We start from the raw sequence: 19,469 nt of genomic DNA, 5'->3' as shown, positions 1-19,469 counted from the left end.
TTAAGTTCCCGCGAAAATAAGTAACAATAAGGTCCCCTTATTTTCTCTTGTTAGTAACTATGTAAAAAATTCATTTCCCAACAAGAGAGTATGATCTTCCTTATTTCCCAATTATTTGGTTTACATACAACGCACACTCTTTGTGGATATAGCTTGCTGGTGTTTTCCATCAGGCTACACGCGGATATGGAAAAACAACAACTATCATTTATAGTACTATCATTGTGAATGCTCACATGTTAAGCAATCATCTTCACAAGCAAAAAAAGGTCATTTGTCAAAGTAAGGGTCGTTATTTTCGGTAAATAAGACACGGGTGGAGGGAGTTAATTTTTGTCCACTCAAACTGTTGCCTGGCAAATGCAAATAGACCCTTCCACGGATTTTTTTCAACTTTTGGCACGGACCAGTTAGCGAAAATCCATTGACACTGCTAAAAAAGGCGCTTTATAATTAGCAAACTTGCCGCAAGTGGGCCACGTTTGAGAGTTATATGTCAGATACGAGTGAAGATATAGCTTCGCAAAGTCGCGAAATTTTAAAGACGTTTATAAGGTGGGGGAGGGGGGCTCAAACTTGCCCTCCCCCCCTGCAAACGTCTGTAAAATTTCGAAACTTTGCGGGTCCATATCTTCATAAGTTTTCAGCATGGCTCTAAAACTTGGCAAGGTTACTGACTCCAACGCGCTCTTTCGATTGGTGCCGAGAAATGTTAGCAAACTGGTCCATGTCAAAAGTTAAAAAACCCATCCAAGGGTCTATTAGAGATGCTTCTGAAAGCTTACATGTTTTAGGAATCACACACTTCGATTTCGACCTTCATACATTTATCTGTAAATTGATCTGACCGACATTCTGCTGTAGTTGAGGGACGTCATTGGTTAGTTATTAGAGAGATTAAGCATGACGTTTATTTTTCCCTGTTTGGCGTTTGTACACGGAAATGAGTTGTTTTGTATTTATCGTGAATGTGAGATTTTAGAATTCGATAAAAAAAGGCAACAAAATGAAAGACAAACTCGCGTTTGCCGTATTACGTCATGCTTAATCTCTCTATTGTTTAGACTGTAGAACAGCTGTATTTTTGCGAACGCGCGCGGTCTTTAACGAGAGGCCTGGAGCGAGCGTCAAGACGGAACTTTGCAGTCTAGACTCCTCGAACGGGCGTTGCGTATTTGAGTTACTCCTGATTGTTATTGTGTTTTGGTGGATGGGTGTCGGCGAATAATTATGGCACCATGACAAAATACTGGGGGAATTCCGCTGACCTAAAAGACAACCTCGTTCCCAGGGCTTTTCCCTTGGTACAGTAAACATCCGCGTATAAGAACCTAAAGTTTTTGGGTTCAGGCTGAATGGTAGGTTCTTATTTGTAGGAGTTGTCATAGTGATACCATTCAGAGAGCTACTGTAGTACTAGTATGTCATAATGGTCGAACATTTGTATTTTAAACCGCAAAAATGCGAAGCCTTATTTTTTAAACAATAATAAATTTACAGTTGTACACCAGTATATTTTATACAGTATTCTATACTCTGTATTTAAAAGATTTTCAATTAAACAAATAATTTCCATGGTGTTTCTCAGAAATTTCACAATTTCTATCAATTAAAATCCAGTATTTTGGCTACAAAATAAGAGTGTTTTTTTGTATAAGGACCTATTGTTCTTTGCCAGCCTAAATAGGTTCTTATATATTTGGGTATTAAAATGCCCAATTTCAGCCTGTAGGTTCTTTTTTAAAAATCACTAGGTTCTCTTATACGCGGGTGTTTACTGTAATTTGGAACGCCCGTTCCAAATTACCAAGGGAAAAGCCCTGGGAACGAGGTTGCCTAGAAGAAACAATATGACAAAGAAAGAAAGATTAGACAAGAAAATATGTTTATTATGACAAAATAAACATATCATAAACTGAAACGACCGAGGTTATCTCTATCGAGGACGTTCCATAAAAAGTTCAATACATTTCGTAGCGAGCACCCGACACACGCGAAACAATACACGTACAACAGGCGTGGCACCCCACTGGCTAAAAAGAACTGCATCAGAAAATAATACAACAGGAATACGGTTTATTCAGTCTTACAAAGAAGTGAAAATCAATCAGTCTTAAAGGAACTTTTCAAAGATTTATATATGATCTTTCTCTACTAGAAAAGCTAGAAAAGCTAGAAAGGTTATAACTAGACTAGAAAGGCTATACAACTACAAAGCGATGCAAATAACTGAGTAAAGTTTTTTGAGGTAAATTAACCGCCAAAGTGAATTCGTAAAATTGACGTTTCGAGCGTTAGCCTTTCGTGGGAGCAAAGTAATGAACGACAAACTCAAACCATCAGTTTTCCAAATTCTCTGTGGCATTCAGTCTACTTGTGGCTTTATCAGATTCAAGTTGCCTAATTAACTGTTTCACTTGCCGCAGACACATGCAGTAAAACAATTTTCTTGAAATTAAAAATTCTTTTGACGTAACAGACGTCTATCCTTTAACAATAACATATGACTAGTTCTGGAATATCACTAATACAAAAAGGAATGAGTCAAATTATTTTAGTCCACGGGAAATTTAGTTGTTGGCTTTCACGGCTGTTGCAAACGTTTTACTGACAAACATAATTTAAACTCGTGCCGATTTCAAACGTTGTTCCCACTCCGTATTTCTGGTAAAATCTTTTTGACGTGCATTGTCTTGATGTAACAACAGATTCTTTGAACTAACATTAAAAGAAATGTATGGAAATCGGTAAGAATTAACATTACAAACATTACAAACATTACTTAGGGATAGACCATTATATTTTTGATGAGGTGGGTGATGGGCAATTACCAAAAAATGTTCCTGCACAGATAAATAAAAAACAACAAACATTTAAGCAAAGCGAGACACTAGAAAGAATATATGGAACGAGCCAAAGAGCTTTTGCACAGCTTGAACTAGACAAATATTTCGCAGATGAATTACCCAACACGCCTTCTTAAAATTTAATAGCCTATCCCTAAGCACGTCATTGGTGTGTTCATACCCTGAGGGTGTGGCTAGAGATACATGTTGTACTTCCTCTTATTGAGTGTCATTTGAATCAGTCTTGTTACTGCTGTTCATTGTCCTCATTGTCACAGTCTGCAATTATTTCGCCATTTTCAACATGACAGACTTCTGTGTAGTAAAAGGTGCTCCATTCTTGCATGATACTGTCACTTTGCCTTGACCAACGACGACGATCTGTTGTGGGATTTTAACACTTCTTTCACATCGGTACTCGCCTTCCTTTATAAGAACAACTTGATTTACTCCCTCGAGTTTCTTGACCCTTGATCCTTTGAAGAACACTGCTAAGTTCATCTGAATTCTCAACAATGTGGACTTGCAGACCTCCATAGCGTTCAGTAACTGCTGGAACGTCCCGACCTGAGCTCAAGTGTTTAAACACTGCTGCAGCAGCCAGAGCTTGCTGTTTTCTGTCCAGCTCAGCCAAGCTTACTGCCTTGGTGTAGTAACCAAGCAGCAAGGTAGAGTCAGCTTTGATGGAGGCTTCAGCATCGTTCACTGCAAGCTCCAGCATTGACTTGCGCTCTGACGGAATGTCCTTCTTTAGCTCGGCAGATTTTAAGTAGGTTGAGGCTCTGCTTGTTCGAATTTGTGGATTGAATTTAGTGCTTCACTGTACACCGACAGCGCCTCGTCCACGTAGCCACGATTGAGACATTCTTTAGCTTTTTCTTTCATCCTTGTGATGGACTCCATTGTGGGTGATAGTGTAATGTTCTCAGTGTATACGGTTTTATCTAGCTTCAGTGGGACACCTTTAGAGCAGGTAATTTGGACTTCCCCAAGGCCAACCATCACTGTATTGTTCGGAAGTTTTAATAGACTCGGTAGCTCGAATCTCCCTTCTTTCACCACAATCACCAGAATCTGAGTGTCTCGTCTTTCCGCTGTTTGAAGAAGTCCTTGCACCGTTGTTACAAAGTGGGCATCAAAGCTTCCAAAACGATCCACAACTGCAGCGATTCCGGCGCACTGTGACGGAAACAGATGTTTAGCACAGCAGCTGCAGCTAGTGACAACAACAACAACAACAACGTTTATTTGAACTGCAATATTACTAAATTACTTAAACAAACGCACCTCGTTTGCCAAGATGAGCAAGACAGACAGCCTTCCAATAATAACCTTTCACCCAGGAGCGATCTGTAGTTATTGCGTTCTGAGAGGCTTGTAAAGCCTGTTCAAGAAATTTGTCTTCCACTGAGCTTTGTTCTGGAAGTTTCACACAGGTTGCTGCTTTGTTACTTTGCAACTTGGCATCGTTTGGTGACAGGCTTAAAGCTTGATTATAGAGCTCCAGTGCGCGCGCCTAAATGGTCTCTTTTTCTTGAACAGTTTTTGTATTTCCTGATAAAAATTAAATTTTCATCAAATGGAAAGGTTTGGTGAACGGATTTGTTACGGCCTTGATGTTGCTGTTGACATTTGACATCAAGTTTTTGGAGACGTGAGACTTCCTTCTTGTTTCCTAGAATAACGTGTACAAGTTTTAGGCACGCGTACACCCGTACAATGACTGGGTGGATTTCACCATAAGGACTCTTTTCAATTCACAGTTTTATCCCCACAATCGCCCTGTACGTAGACGTTTAGTATGCAAGTTTAGTTTGCATGTTGAAAAGTTTTCATTTTCTGTTTTCCTTACATTAGCTACAAAAAAGGATTATAGCATACAGTTTTGAACTCTAAGTACAATGTCTTCGGTACCGTCACCAACAGTGATTTTTCCCCATGTGCCTAACGCTGACGCAAGGAAGCCGCAATTCTGTATACATAGGGACAGTTACGTTGCAGACTATCCATTATTTCTAAAAACTTTTTCCCACTTATTGGCAATTCTTCAAGATACAAAATCCTTCAAATTTTCCTCACTGCTTTTCTTTGGAGTAAAATGAAGCATAGTTCTTGAGGATTTTAATTATTCTTCTTCAACCCCCGAATCAGGAATGTTTTCTAAGACTTGCCCGAACCATTGTGCAAAGTGCGCACTTTCCTCATCAGCATCGCTATACATCAAGGAATGGACACTTAAACTGAACTTTATCAGCTCATCATAGACCTTAAGAAGGGAACCATTGCTGGAGTCATTGGAGAATTTAAAAACAAAGGAGCACAATTCTAGGATTTCAGTGTTGTAAAGAGCATGGAGACCACCTTCTTTTAATAATCTCGACTCTTCCTCCATATGATTTTTTAACATGCGAAAGCTCAGCATAAGAGCCATTACAATGTCTTGTTCGGTAGCTGCTTTAAATGCAAAATGAAGAACTCGAGTGGCTGCTGCCAATATGTTTACCTTCGCCTCTGTATTAAGGCTTTCCCTGATGACTTCTTGGACGAGTTTATGGATAGTGAATACACTACGATTTTGGTCGACTGAGAAAAGCGAAAAACTTGACAAAACTTTGAGAATGGCATCTACATCAAACTCAGAACGCGCACTCTCTCTTAGTTCCTCCTGATCTAATTCAGGAAAGCCAGGATTGATGACAGCAATAGGAATATTATCAGATTCTAAAAACGCTGCAATACGCAGCATGATGGCAGCAGCAGGCGATTTTTTTGTCACAAATTCAAAATTCATCTCCCAGGTTGTGTGCACTGACAGACGGTGCTGAGCCTCAACACTAAGCGCTGTAGCTGGTTGTTGCTTTAATAGACGGAGCCTAACAGTTTGGTATTTTTCTAGGTAATCTTTGAAGCTGCAAGGTATAGGAAGAGCCGATATGTAAGCTGCTGCTTGCTCGAGGGCTAATGGCAAAGATCCCAGTTCTTTTGTTAGCAGAATTGCATCTGGGTCAAGGGATTCTACTTTAAACCCGGTTCTTTGCATTAGGAATAACGCGCCTTCCTCTTCACTGAAACATTGCAGCTCAAAACAATCATCACGTGAAAGCTCCAAGAACGTTTTCGTGTCTTTAGCACTTCTCCTTGTTGTGAGCAGTATGTGTCCATGCTTGAATGCGTTGCCATTTCTTTGCCAAGGCCCTTTACAAATCTTCTTCACGCCTGTGGGACACGTTAAATCTTCCAATTCATCTGCATTGTCGACTAAAAGAAGCCACGGATGTTTCTTCTTGGATAACATGGCCAAAAATCTATTCAGGGTGTCATCGACTTTTTCACTTGTGGAAGCGGGAATATTCAGAAGGGAAAGGTTCTCCACAACTGATTTACTTATATTTTCATCGCTCTCCCCGTTGATCCAGAACACGCCACCCGGGAAGCGATCCGTACATCTCCAGGAGAATTCTATAGCCAGAGAAGTCTTGCCACATCCTCCAAGGCCGCATATAGCTTTAGTACAACAGGACGTCCCGGGACAATTTTCAGAACCCTGATTCAGGGCTAAATTTTGTTCTAGCCATGTCAGAGCTGCCTCACGGCCAGCGAATTCTGTTAATCTACTCGGTGCAGTGCACAGTGCGTCGCAGTCATCGCTGCCCTGTCCCTTTGGGGGTTTCGCTTTCAATGCTTCTACTTCTTCCCTGACTTCCATGACATCCTTCTGCAAATCTGAAATTGTGTTTTTGTTTGTAACCACTTCATCGGCCACTTCCTGTACTTCATATTTCATGGTTGCGAGGTTGTTTTCTATGTTGGCAACTCCACTTCTCACATGTTCCACATCCTGGCTGATAAGCTGTAAGGCTCCCTGCAAGTCATGCCGCTCGGCAATTATCCTATTGAAATCTTCAATAGTATTTAAGACCTTGGATATTTTTTCGTTAAAGTCTGTTTCTACTTCCTTTATTTGGGTACCCAACTTGGCAATCCCTTCTCTGTTTAAATCACCTTGTGCTTTCACTTTAGATACATCTTTCTGGAAAGCATCGCCAACCGTCTTTGTAACATCAGCCAAATCATCTCGGCACTTTGTCAAGTCTGCTACTAGTGACTGACGGAGCATATGAAGAGCCTCAACTTCGGATTCCCTGACAGTTACCAGACCTTGATGGTACAAGTCTTGTAAGTCTTTGGACGATTTCTGAGCCGCTTTGTCAGCGTTGAAGACTGGGACGTTCAGCAGATTATTCAAATGCCCTAAAATGGTATTGACATCTACATCTTGAAGTTCTTGCTTTGGAGCATGCGCCCAGAGATTTCTGCACTGGTCTCGAGCTACACTCAAAACTGTTGGATTCACTGGGGGGTTGATAAAAGGACACTGTTCCAATAAGTTCAAGAGACCGCCAATGTCCGTGGTCTCGGCGTCAACGACTTGAGTTTTTCTACTACCAAGAGCTGACATAAAGACTTTAACTATTTCCCATGCCCCAGTTGGAGAACCCCACTGTTTCCTATCACTGTTGGGAATCTTTGGCTGGTTGAACTTGTGGTAACGCTTCAGTTCCGTCTTCCAAGTGGCACAAGTCCCACACCACACTGGAGAGCCAAGCGTACAAGAACATGCGGGGAGTGACTGAAGAGGTGGGCTGGATATAAGGGACTGGTACCAAGTCTCCATTTTGCCCTGGATTAGTTGTTTAATTCCATTTTTGGCTATGTTCAATGCACATCCAACCATCACCCAGTTTTTGTGTTCCTTTTTGTCAAGTTCTGTCACCCAACTTGCAGTCGCCATTCTCTTTCTTTGCTAAGGCTGAAAAGCTGAAATATGAAATAAAAAAATAATAAACTTTACTTTTCTATTTTCCTCTTGTACGAAACTCAACACAAGTAAAATAAGAAAAGCTCCTTTATCAACATTCACTTTCACTGAATGTGGATGTTGATAGAGCGATTTTCAAGTATGGTGTCCAAAGTTATAGTACCAACTAAACCAATCAGATGCAAAACTAAAAGCAACCACTACTACTTGGTCACGTGCGTTTTCCCGCGCTTGGTGTTGGTCACGTGTATTTGCTCCGTGTTCTCATTGGTTCGTTTTTTGTTTGCTGGTGTTTGTGATTGCCCAGTGTTATTCCTTTGGTGTTGGTTTCTCGACACACTAATTAAAACCGCTTTGAAGGCCTCAAGTTTTGTTCGAATTCATAGAAGTACATTACTGCCCAAGATAGATTTCAGTCAACTGGGGTTTACTATTTTGACCTAAAGCCATATTCTCAGGACATTTCCAAAATTAGTTGGTGATAATCAGTAGGGAGATTAAAATTTTTGAGCACCACCTTGTGGGCTCTTTGTGGGCAGCAGAGAATCAAAGAGAGGCCTGTGAGAACAGTCAGAAATTAATTAAGGGTGCGTTTCTTTGGGAAAAATCCAAATCCGGATTCTTGATCCAAAAACGGATTTTGCGTTTCTTTACCTATATCCGAAATGGGTTAATCTCGGACCAGTGATCTGAAGAGTCCACACTCCGAGTGGATACATCAGATCATATCTGAATCCGGATTTTTAGGATTCATGATCCGTGCGTTTCTTTGGGAAAGGATTCGAAAAAAGTACCATGGCCCAGCGGTCTTTGCTGTGAAAATACAGGTTCGCTCTTTGTAAACACTGTCATACGGTAAGTTTTCAGGCGTTATTTCGATCAAAATACAAAAATATTTCACGATAAAAGGAAACGGTAGCTTGATAGGTATGAAGTGTCATTTTAAACTGGATACAGGTTTTCTAGAACAGCCACCGTGTGCCTACGGAAGTTGTATCCTTTTGAAATTGTCACGAGTGAAGTTTGCATTCGCAAACATTCTTCGCTCTCAGATGCTTTCTCGCCACATTGTGCCTGAGGCTAAAGAAGAACTATTTCGACGTGTGATTTTTGTAAAAGATTTTGTATGCTGAAGTTATTTTAGCTAGGATACATTCGACGAAAAATAAATTTGTGCCATTAAACTCGAAAAAAAGTGAAAATCAAGTGAGTAATTTAGTGTGTCACTTTGAAGTTTAATACGTCCGCGCGAACATCTTCACACATTGACTTTTTTTGTCAAACTTTCACCGCTGTGAGATTATGAGTTACCCATGTCAGAAATGTAATAAAATTGGGGGTCACTGAATTCGTTGCGGAGATAAGATTTCAAAAAGACCACCCTTAATCTGAAAAATCGCGTCTCTTTACAGAATTTGGTTGCAGTCTCGTTCAGTCCAAAAATATTGAAAATAAATCCCTGAAATAGAATTTTTTATTCCTAATATTGTTTATATTGATCTATTATTTAAATTGATTGAGCTAGTGACGTTCCTTAAAGTAAATCTCATCATTTAGCGATGACACATTTGCACCCGCCTAACAGCTGCGACAAAGCGGGATTCAGTGAGTATTCGATGCCGCGCGGACAGAAAAATTGAAAATTTTTAAACTTCCCTCATTGATTTTTGTTCTATTTCTTACAATTTGCTAAGAATTGGAAAAGGAAGTCGTCAATCAAAAAAATTTAAAAAATTTAACAGCTGCCAGCGAATTTAACGCAACGGCAACCATCAGCGCGCGCTTAATTATTGCGACATGAATTACGTGCGCAGTAAGAATGCGCATAAACAACGTAATTGTCCATGTTCTTCAATGTGCTTGTGTTCGCGTCTTTGGAGGTCAATCGTGTAGAGTGGGCGAATAAAAGGCACACAAAATTTCTCGAACGCACTCCACTAATCCATGATTATTACTAGTATTAGTGCTGATATTTTATGTTCTGTGCGAAGTGTGTTTACGGGGTTCTCATGGCAAAAAATCCATTTTCGGATTCTTCGTTTCTTTGGGGGCAAAGTACATGTATCCGTGTGATCTGAGATCAATGATCCAATTTTGGATTTTCCCAAAGAAACGCACCCTAAGGCTTAACTTCTCTCACACCAAATGCATCACTTCATTATAGCAAACTGGCAAGAAGGATTCCGAACAGAACGACTGCCAGGTAATGTACTTTTTCTTTTGTTAATGTTGCTTTAATCATGCAACTACAGGTTGTATAAAGACTTAATCTTTCAGATTTAAAGATCACCTAACACTGGTGATCTTTAAAACCAAAAGCACACTTTTGTTTCATTTTTCATTTTATTTATTATTTATTTATTATTAATCTTAATTATTTGTTAATGGTCTGGCATGTATGGAATGTTTCGTGTTCCCGGTTGTATTGATGCGTGAAATCTTGTCATCTGTCTGCATTCGCTGGCGCTGGCCATGAATATATGAACAAAGCTTCCTTTATAGAACTGTTTGACATTTGTTTGTGTCTAACGTAGGCCATGTGCAATGGAATACATAATTGTTTGTCTAATGTGATAATTTTTGAAAAATACACTTTTTTGAAATGTAAAGCAAATTTCAAAATTCTTACAAAATTTACCCACAAATGTCTTCAACTCATGACCACACAGGTCTTTTCCACTCAACGGATGTCTGATACTTATTTTCGGGATACTGTTACAACACCCTAGTGGCAGTTGCACATCATAGTCATGAATGCAAGAAAGTCACACAGTACCGACACGCCTGGTTCTAAACAACACAATAAATATAAACAGTTGGTATTTGGTATATTAAATAGATTTGGCCCAGGCTTAAAGTGGAGATTCCGCGGTTTCCTTTGCCCTTTATGTAAATCTGAATTTCCATGATGATACAATTTTCAGATAGTACAAAGTGCAAAATTAGGATGTGAGCCCGCAATCCAATGAAAAACCATTACCTGGTCAGCAGTCAACTAAAAAAAACATGCGACCTTGATGCTCTACACCTGACCCTGCAATATGGTCATGTGATACTGATCAACAGTTACTGTGTTTTTACAGCTGTCAATTGACCATAACATGGACAGGATGTAAGCTAACATTGACCAAGGTGGCAGGTGGTGGCAGTGGCTCCTCTCACCCTCCCCCAAAGTCTGTAGGGGCAGTCGGTCAGTTGGTCCTACGCTTATATGGTGCTCTGCTGCTGCACTTCACATGCTGGAGCTCTGCTACAACACATATTCTTAATAATACTATGCCGGTGCCTCAGCCTGTGTGTCATAGACAATGTACTACATGCTGTGCTAAATGCTGTTATAATTTTTTTGTAGAAAAAAAAAACACAAGGCCAAGTCATACGTAGATGAGATTAACAAACAATAATAACCTGACAGCCCTATAAAGACTTTTTATCAATAATTAACTGCGCTACGCAGTTCTTGCTCTGCACATTGTTTATTTTTGTTTTGTTTTTTGTTTTGTCTGTGACCTGTCCCAAACCTCCACTCGGTCAGGCTGCAAGTCATGCAATGTTTAAAAGCTACAAATCAGTTACAAATGGGAATTTTTCTTATAGTTAGGTCCTTACAAAGAATGTTTGGTTTGAAATATTCGATTTTGAAGCGTTTGAATCAAAGAAAATACTAAAATTTCATGCTATGAAAGAAAAAAATTATACGCTTTAGCGGGCCAGAATTTGCATATATTTAAACACCATTACATTTGTGTCGTGGAATGTGCTGGCATTGCAAGTTTCGCTTTCACAAGGCATCGATGACAATCGGCCAGGATCACGCAATGTTTTGAAAGCTTTAAATCTGCTACAAATGGAAACTAAACCAATCCTTCGATATCTCCCTAGCATGCTAAGTGTGAAATGTTCGATTTTTTTAGCGTTATGTACATGTATGTCATCTAGAGGATTTCAGAAATCTGAAGGAAAACCACCAAGACAAACATGTCCTGACTTGTAAGGTTTACAACATTGGTAAATTTATTCCCTGGGGAATTCCCACCAGCTCAAGCGTTCTTCTCAAATTTGATTTAATTATTTGCTTCAATATTTCATTTTTGGAGCAAGTTATTCAATGTTTAAACACTCAGGAACTCGATACAATACTGGATGTTGATTTAATAGATTGTCTGGCTTCACGGATCAAGATCGTGGGAATTGGGGCAGCATTAGCATAAATGAGAAATAATTTATTGTAGATGGAACTAGTCAATGGAACCATGAAATGTCACACAAGGTGTTTCTTACCATTTTGTTTGCCAGTCACAACATTGTTTGATGCGGGTAATGGGCATAGGGGCAGGGGTGGTGGTGAATTTTTATTCCCCTACATGGCTTCCCTTGGGTGGTCACGTGACCAGTGCACTTTTAAGCTCTAAGAGCTTCTTGTTTTAAGATGATTCCTTGGAATTGCATTGTGCATCCTAACTGTACGGATAATTAGAGCGCACACTTTAACAAAATGGTGGCTTTTTTATGCGGCTTGGCTTGCATGAGATAAATTGTCAAATTATAAATGGAATATTACTAAGCTAAATTTATATTAAAATTTTAATTGAAAATCTATGGGAAGTTCTTTTTCAATAGAATTACCTAAGAACATAGATTTTGAATAATGATCAATAATGAATCCTAGCATAACAGCAAATTGGCATAATGATTGTGAAAGGACTTACTTTGTACCAAGAAAAAACAAAACTAATTTGTCTCTTGATCAAAATTAACAGATGAGTGTAAAAATGATTATAACATAGCTTGTGCATAGTTAACCCTATCTTATTCCACCTGAGCCATAATATATAACTTTGTATGTGCACAGCCGTATGTTTATAAGATGATGCGTGCAGTTGCATTTTTGGTGCAAATTTCCCGTTATTTTATAGCTGAAAATTCCTTGGTGTTGTTTTATTAGCCTATTTTGAAACCTGTTTTTGCACACAACTGGTTCATGCTTTTAGTTGTGCATTTATTCAGTTAAGGTTGGAACAGACTTTGCGACAAGTCACTGCAACCTGTCAGGGGGACAAGTTGCTGCCTTGTTTGACATGGTGCATTTTTGTGACGATCTTTGTCGCTGCGTCAGAATTTTGTGGCTGCGATCAGTCGCATAAAATCAAACCAGTTTGAATTTGTGCGACCGATCGCAGCAACAAAATAAGCGAAAGCAGCATTGCTGCAGCATGTGCACACTTCTGTGACAAGTCACTGCGACAAAATATGAATTAACCAATGACAGGGCGTCATGTATTTTTGCCATATTGAATTGGAAAACTAGTTCACATTCCCACTACGACCAAGTACTTACATCTCACATTCCTGGTAGAGTAGCAAAGTGTTCTGAGCAGCAAGAACTTCCCAACATTTTCACTTTCACTCTCGTCGCATGCAGCAGAAACGAAAACACTGAAGCAGTACACATGAAGCGCCTTGTCACAGATACCTGTTGCTGCGACTTGTCGCCTAGTGTCTCCCGACCTTTAACAGAGACTGTCCAATGTTTTGACTAAAAAAGTGAGATAAATTGTTATTTGAGATGGATGGATGAGATCAGGATGGTTGGAAAGTGTGATATATGGATGCACTTAACTTGGGAGGTTTGGAGAGGACTCAAGAAGTTAGGTTGTTCTAGCTACTCCACTAGCTATGCCTTGATCAACTCTTACGCATCTTTCGCGCTCTCCAGCCTTCCTGTGTACATCCATAACTCGATAAAAGCACACTAAGCTTGAACCAATTCTTAAACAACATAGACCTTAGGCTTGAAGTTTGACAGAATTTGTATGAGAATTTTCGGAATTTCGATGTCAAATAACTTTCATCAAATAATTTGAATTTCTGTGTTATGATTTCAATGATAAAATATGGGGGATGTAGCCTGGAAGGAAAACCTTTAATCGCGTTTTTATTTTCCATTCATTTGTCTATAAATTTTCCCGTATTTTTAAAATGGCGGATGTCTGATAGAATCATGAATTTCATCCATCATAAATGAATAGGGTTTCGCTTATATAATAAAGAAATACAAGACAGAAGGCGTCTATGGCCATGTACTTACATCTCACATTCCTGGTAGAGTAACAAAATGTTCCGAGCAGCGAGAATGTCCCGACATTTTCACTTTCACTCTCGCGGCGTGCAGCGGAAATGAAAACGCTGAAATCGGCGTCTTTTGATATACTAGTGTCCAGTCTTTTGTGTCTTTTGCATGTTACGCGGATCTGTCACGCGCATACCGGTATGCAAAAATTTTTTTTGGGATCACTTTCTTGGGGAGCTTGGAAACCAGGCTTGTTTTGGTAGCCGAGCCTTCTTCTCACAATGTAACCTTGTTTACAGACAACAGCGAAATTTTCACAGAATATCCACTGAAACTTCTTGAGAGTATCAGATGTTTGTTTATTAATGTTTGCGCTACGCTACGACGGAGCGAGGAGGTTAAGGCGTGGAGCGAGCGGCGAGCATGGAGCGAGGGATGGCGTGGGATGCAAAGGGACGAGGCACCCGAGACCTGGACCCCATGTGGAGTTATGGGCCCGACAGAGGGGTAGGTGCTTGGACGGTTGCTATGGAAACCGACACCGAAGCGAGAGCCCTTTGCACTGAGTCACACTGAAATATCAGTGGAAAAAGGAAAAGACCCCACCCCAGGGAAGAGGAAGAGTAGAGAGGAGGGAGGGAGGGAGCGAAATTTGCGGACCAAAACGACTAAGAACACGGCGCGAAAGCAAGCGAACCAGCGGCGACGATTGTACCAGGCGAAACGGCCCCGAGGACCCACGGGCGAGAACGAGGCTTGGTCGGACCGGGGGCCTGGAAACTGCTCCGCTAAACATTAACTTCTGCCAACAAACTTGACTCCAATTAATGTTTGCGCTACGCTACGACGGAGCGAGGAGGTTAAGGCGTGGAGCGAGCGGCGAGCGTGGAGCGAGGGATGGCGTGGGATGCAAAGGGACGAGGCACCCGAGACCTGGACCCCATGTGGAGTTATGGGCCCGACAGAGGGGTAGGTGCTTGGACGGTTGCTATGGAAACCGACACCAAACCGACGAACCGGAACGGGAGGAGGGCTCCAAGCACCTAAGACCTGGGGGGGGGGGGGGCGGCCCTTTGCATCCCTGAGTGGATCACAACGAAACGATAGCTATTACCGAAGAAGCGGTGGACGTACAGATACGCAACAAACGATTTATTAAACCAAGAAAAACGAGTCGCGGCGGAAGGCTAGAAGGACGTGCGATTTGACGTGCGGAAGTAAAGCAAATAAGTGCTACTGGATCAGCGACCCAAAAACTAACCAGCGAGTTTGCGTCCGAGACAGGTGCGTCGGCGATCGCGAACCTTCTCAACCGGAGCATCTGCGATTCCTGTGTTCGAAACGGGAACGCCTACGAGTCCTGTCTTGAACTTTGGCTAACGTGACCGGGGCGTTTGATAGTCTTGTGCTCGCAAAAAGGAGCGGGCACGAGTCCCGCGTTCTTGGTGGGGGCGAATGACAGACCAGTTTGCGCGGCAGGAGCGTGTCGAAAAACTGAGTTTGTGACAGAAATGCACGCGAAGTCTGTGATCGTGACTAGGACGTTAGCAAGTCCTGTAAACCCTGGCAAGAGCGATGGCGAGTCTCGGTCCCGAGTACGTGACAGGAACATGTGAGAGTTCTGCGTGTGAGAGCGGCAGAGAGACCCGCGTCCGTAGCGGCAGCGTTTGCAGACCTATATTCGAAACAGGAACGTGGGAGAGATCAGCATACGGGACAGAAACGTGTGCGAGTCCTAGGAATAGGCATTGGCGCGTTTGCGGGTACCAGGCTCGTAACGGAAGCATATGTTCGTGACTAGAGCGTAGTGGAAGTCCTGTGCTTGTGACAAGAGCGTTGACGAGTCCTCAGCACGTGACAGGAGAGTTGCTTGATCTATCTGCGTGAAGACGGCGTCTGAGTCGAGTCTGAGAGACAGGCGTACGTAATGGCAGCGTTTGCAGACCTATATTCGAAACTGAAAACGCGGGAGAGCTAGTTCCGCAGAACTGAGCGTGAGTCCTAGGGTACTAACTGGCTCGTTTATATGTGTCACGTTCGTAACCGAAGCGTCTGAAAATCGCATGTAAGTGTCAGGTGCGCGAGCGAGTCCTGTGTACACAACAGGAGCGATTACGAGTCCTCTGTACATGTCGGGAGTGTCTTAGGTCCTGTGGCTGTGACGGCAACGTCTGGGTGTCCTGTGGTCGTGACGACCGCATCAGAGAATTCAGTATAAGTGAACCACGGCTGTGGGTCCTGAGCTCAAATCTGTACACCCGAAAGTGCAGTGTAGGTGACGAGAGTGTCCGGAAATCCTTTGTGTGAGAAGGTAACGTCTAAGGGTCCTGAGAAGGCGACCAACATCGATTGCGACTCCTGTGTGCGTGGCCGAATACCGAGCCCGTTTTGCGAGTCCTGTGTTCGAACAAGATCGTTTGCGGGGCCTGTGCTCGTTGCGAGCTTTTGTTTGTGAAAGGGGGCGTGTACGATTCCTGTGCACTCGACAGGAGCGTTTGCGATTCCCGTGATTGAGACAGCTGCGGCTAAGAGACCTGTATACGCGATGGGAACATCGTTGGTCCTGTGTTGGTGCCAGCAGTATCTCCAAGTCAAAAACGTGTGCGAAGTCTAAGGGTGTGACCAGAGCGTCGGATGGATCTACCTGGCAGCGGCGTTAGCATGACCTGGGTTTGTAACGGGGGCGTCTGAAAAGTCTAGCGCACGCGATCCAAGAACCAATGAACCAACGATCTAAGGAACCACGGAACCGAAGAACCACTTATCCAAAGAACCAAGGAACCAACGAACCAGCGAACCACCGACTCAAGGAACCAACGAACCAAGGAACAACCGAACCAACGTGATATCGAACCAAGGAACCAACGGATCATCCGACCAGCGGATCGTCGAAATTAACAGTAAAGCCAGAGGTATGAATAACGCGTTAGAGCGTTTGCGAAAACACGAGTACGATACGCCAGCGGAAGTGACGAAGTGGACGAATTTTTCGAGCTTGTGCATACAATAAAATCGCTATGTTCATGACACTTACACCCGCTCATCTTTATTTCGATGTGCTACACAAACAAGACGGATCGAAATCCGCCAATCACGGCCCACTAGCATGACCTTCTGAACTTGTGGGCCCATTTCCGGCCGGTGTTGATTTCATGCAAATGAGCCCACAAGTTCAGAAGGTCATACTAGTGGGCTGTGAGTGGCGGATTTCGATCCGTCTTGTTTGTGTAGCACATCGAAATAAAGATGAGCGGGTGTATTGTCACAGGGCACAGAGGAGTCAAGTAAGGATGGGCCGATACCGGTTTTTCGAAACGATACGATATCGATACGATATTTGCCTTTTTTCTCGATATCGATATCGATATTATGACGTCATGTCCGTATTGATGTCATTGACATGTCACGTGATTTGTCTGACCCACACAAAGGACAATCCTGGCATTATAAATGTTAGCCATGAATGTTGATTTTGGTCTTTTTGTTTCACTGTGGACTAGATCAAGTCAAGGCAATAGAAAAATCCAAATATTGACAAGAAAATCAATATTTGTTGTGCAAAAGTGCATTTTTAAACCTCATGTGCTGACCAGAAGACCGCAGGCTCAGGTCACGTGTGCAGTATCGAAAACGTATCGAAAGTGCGATATTTTTCGAAAGTATCGATACTTTTCAAAATTGTCAAAATATCGATGTATCGAATATTTGGTATCGAGTATCGGCCCATCCTTAGAGTCAAGTTTGTCCGCAATTCAAAATCTCTACCGTGCAAAACGACCTTCAAAAGCTTTTCAAAGCGATCGTGTGAGCCGTACGTGATACAACGCCGTCATGCGATACTTGTTTGCAGATCGTCTGGTGATATCGTATTCTGACAATGATCGCCTGGGGCGAAAAAATCGTCGCCCTTCTGGCGACGATTGTTTTGAGGCAGGTCTCTCTGGTAACGCCCACAAACATTGATGTCTGCGGATGTCGCATGAGGGTATGAATACGATATCACCAGACCAGACGATCTGTATAAAACAAGTATCGCATGACGGCGTTGTATCACGTACGGCTCACACGATCGCTTTGAAAAGCTTTTGAAGGTCGTTTTGCACGGTGAAGATTTTGAATTGCGGACTTGACTCCTCTGTGCCCTGTGGTATTGTTAGCGATTTTATGGTATGCACAAGCTCGAAAAATTCGTTCACTTAGAAACCAAAATAATTTTAAGAATCGCTTTGCATTTCTAAACAAACATTGAATATTCTTATTGGGTTATTAAAGTAAATAGAGATATTCATCCATTCATTCATTTGTGTGAGGTTTTCTGTTTCAATATTGCTCACTTCCGGGCTGAGGCAAAATTGTCGAGAACATAGCGATTTTATGTTATACCGAAGTTCGGATATTTCGTCAACTAGAAAACCAAAATCATTTTTTGAATCGCTTGACATTTCTAAACAAACATCTGATACTCTCAAGAAGTTTCAGTGGATATTCTGTGAAAATTTCGCTGTTGTCTGTAAACAAGGTTACATTGTGAGGAGAAGGCTCGGCTACCAAATCAAGCCTGGTTTCCAAGCTCCCCAAGAAAGTGATCCCAAAAAAAATTTTTGCTACCGGTATTGTTGCTCGAATCACGTGTCACGCATAACACCACCACTTGTTCTAAGAAAGGATAACGCTTATTCACCGGATAAATCATAGTTCAGTGGATAAATGTTTAACAAATCATACAATGCTATCCAATGGATAATGATTTATCCAGCAGATAGTGTCTTTGAACCCGGGAAGGGGGGGACTCGCATATGAAAGTGACGGCCGGGGATGCTCGTCGTCTCGCTTAGGGGTGTAAATTTCGGATTTTTGCTCTCGCTTAGGGTGTTCCGAAAAAAAAGCCAATATTTTTAGCCATAATGGTCTCGTTTAGGGTTACACACGAAGAAATGTACAAATATAAATTCTATTCTTAGTTTTTTGATATCTTTTTATAGGGGTCAAAAGAAAGCTTGAGCCACACCCAGATTGGTCTCTTTTAGGGGTTCTTTTCAAAATTTCCGACGAGCATCCCCGTCCGTTTCATATAGGAATACCCCCGGGTCTTTGAACAACTAGCCTTGTGTGATTGCGTAACAGGCTGCGTGTGTTATCGGTCCTAGTCTCTCGCATTTGCAATAATTCAAAATGGAGGACGAAGACAAAAGCTTTCTCGAAGGGAGGGGGAGGGACAGGAGAGTAAATCTCCCTCCTCCCTACTTTTTTGCGCCAATTTCTCCCTCCTCCCTACTTTTTGTGCCAATTTTCTCCGTCCTCCCTATTTTTTTAGCCAAAATTTCTCCCTCCTCGCTATTCTGTACCTCCCCCCTCTCGAAGGTGTGCTTGAAGAAGAAGGCAAGACAAATAGAAATGTGCTCTTGTCTTACGTGAATGTTCTCGGTGGCGCAGCCAGTAAAGTGAAGCGCCTGACAGATGAGTTGTAGATGTTTGGACGGTCGTGGGTTCCGGCGTGGGTTACTGTTTTGGAACGTTTGCAGTTTTAAGTACAATGTATTTCTTAATGAAGACATACAGGGAAATGTTTCAGTGGAGAGCATGGACGAAGTTTAAAAAAAGCAGGATCCTCAAAAAAGGAAGTAATTAATAGAATCGATTGTCGAATGCACAAATGGCAAAATATACAAACTTTTCGCCCTCAAATGCAAGCGGAGCTATTTGCAAATTGAACTGAAGAAATACAAGGGAAGCT

General features: G+C 41.9%; 1 pseudogene across 1 annotated transcript; it reads right to left on the bottom strand.

The window, feature by feature from the left end:
• Nucleotides 1-1,934: 1,934 nt before the first annotated feature.
• Nucleotides 1,935-13,841, bottom strand: LOC144656472 (uncharacterized; annotated as a pseudogene). The gene is made up of 5 exons (XR_013571309.1): nt 13,754-13,841; nt 4,926-7,664; nt 4,456-4,468; nt 4,130-4,362; nt 1,935-4,062 (listed from the first exon to the last, which is right to left on the bottom strand). The product of XR_013571309.1 is annotated as an uncharacterized LOC144656472 (transcript).
• Between the last annotated feature and the right edge of the window lie 5,628 nt (nt 13,842-19,469).

The sequence above is a fragment of the Oculina patagonica genome, chromosome 6 (genome assembly GCF_052425735.1).
Source record: "Oculina patagonica isolate OP01 chromosome 6, crgOcupat, whole genome shotgun sequence".
In the NCBI taxonomy this organism is placed as follows: domain Eukaryota; kingdom Metazoa; phylum Cnidaria; class Anthozoa; order Scleractinia; family Oculinidae; genus Oculina; species Oculina patagonica.
The sequence above is the reverse complement of the archived record's forward strand: the minus strand, read 5'-3'. Positions and strand labels throughout refer to the sequence as shown.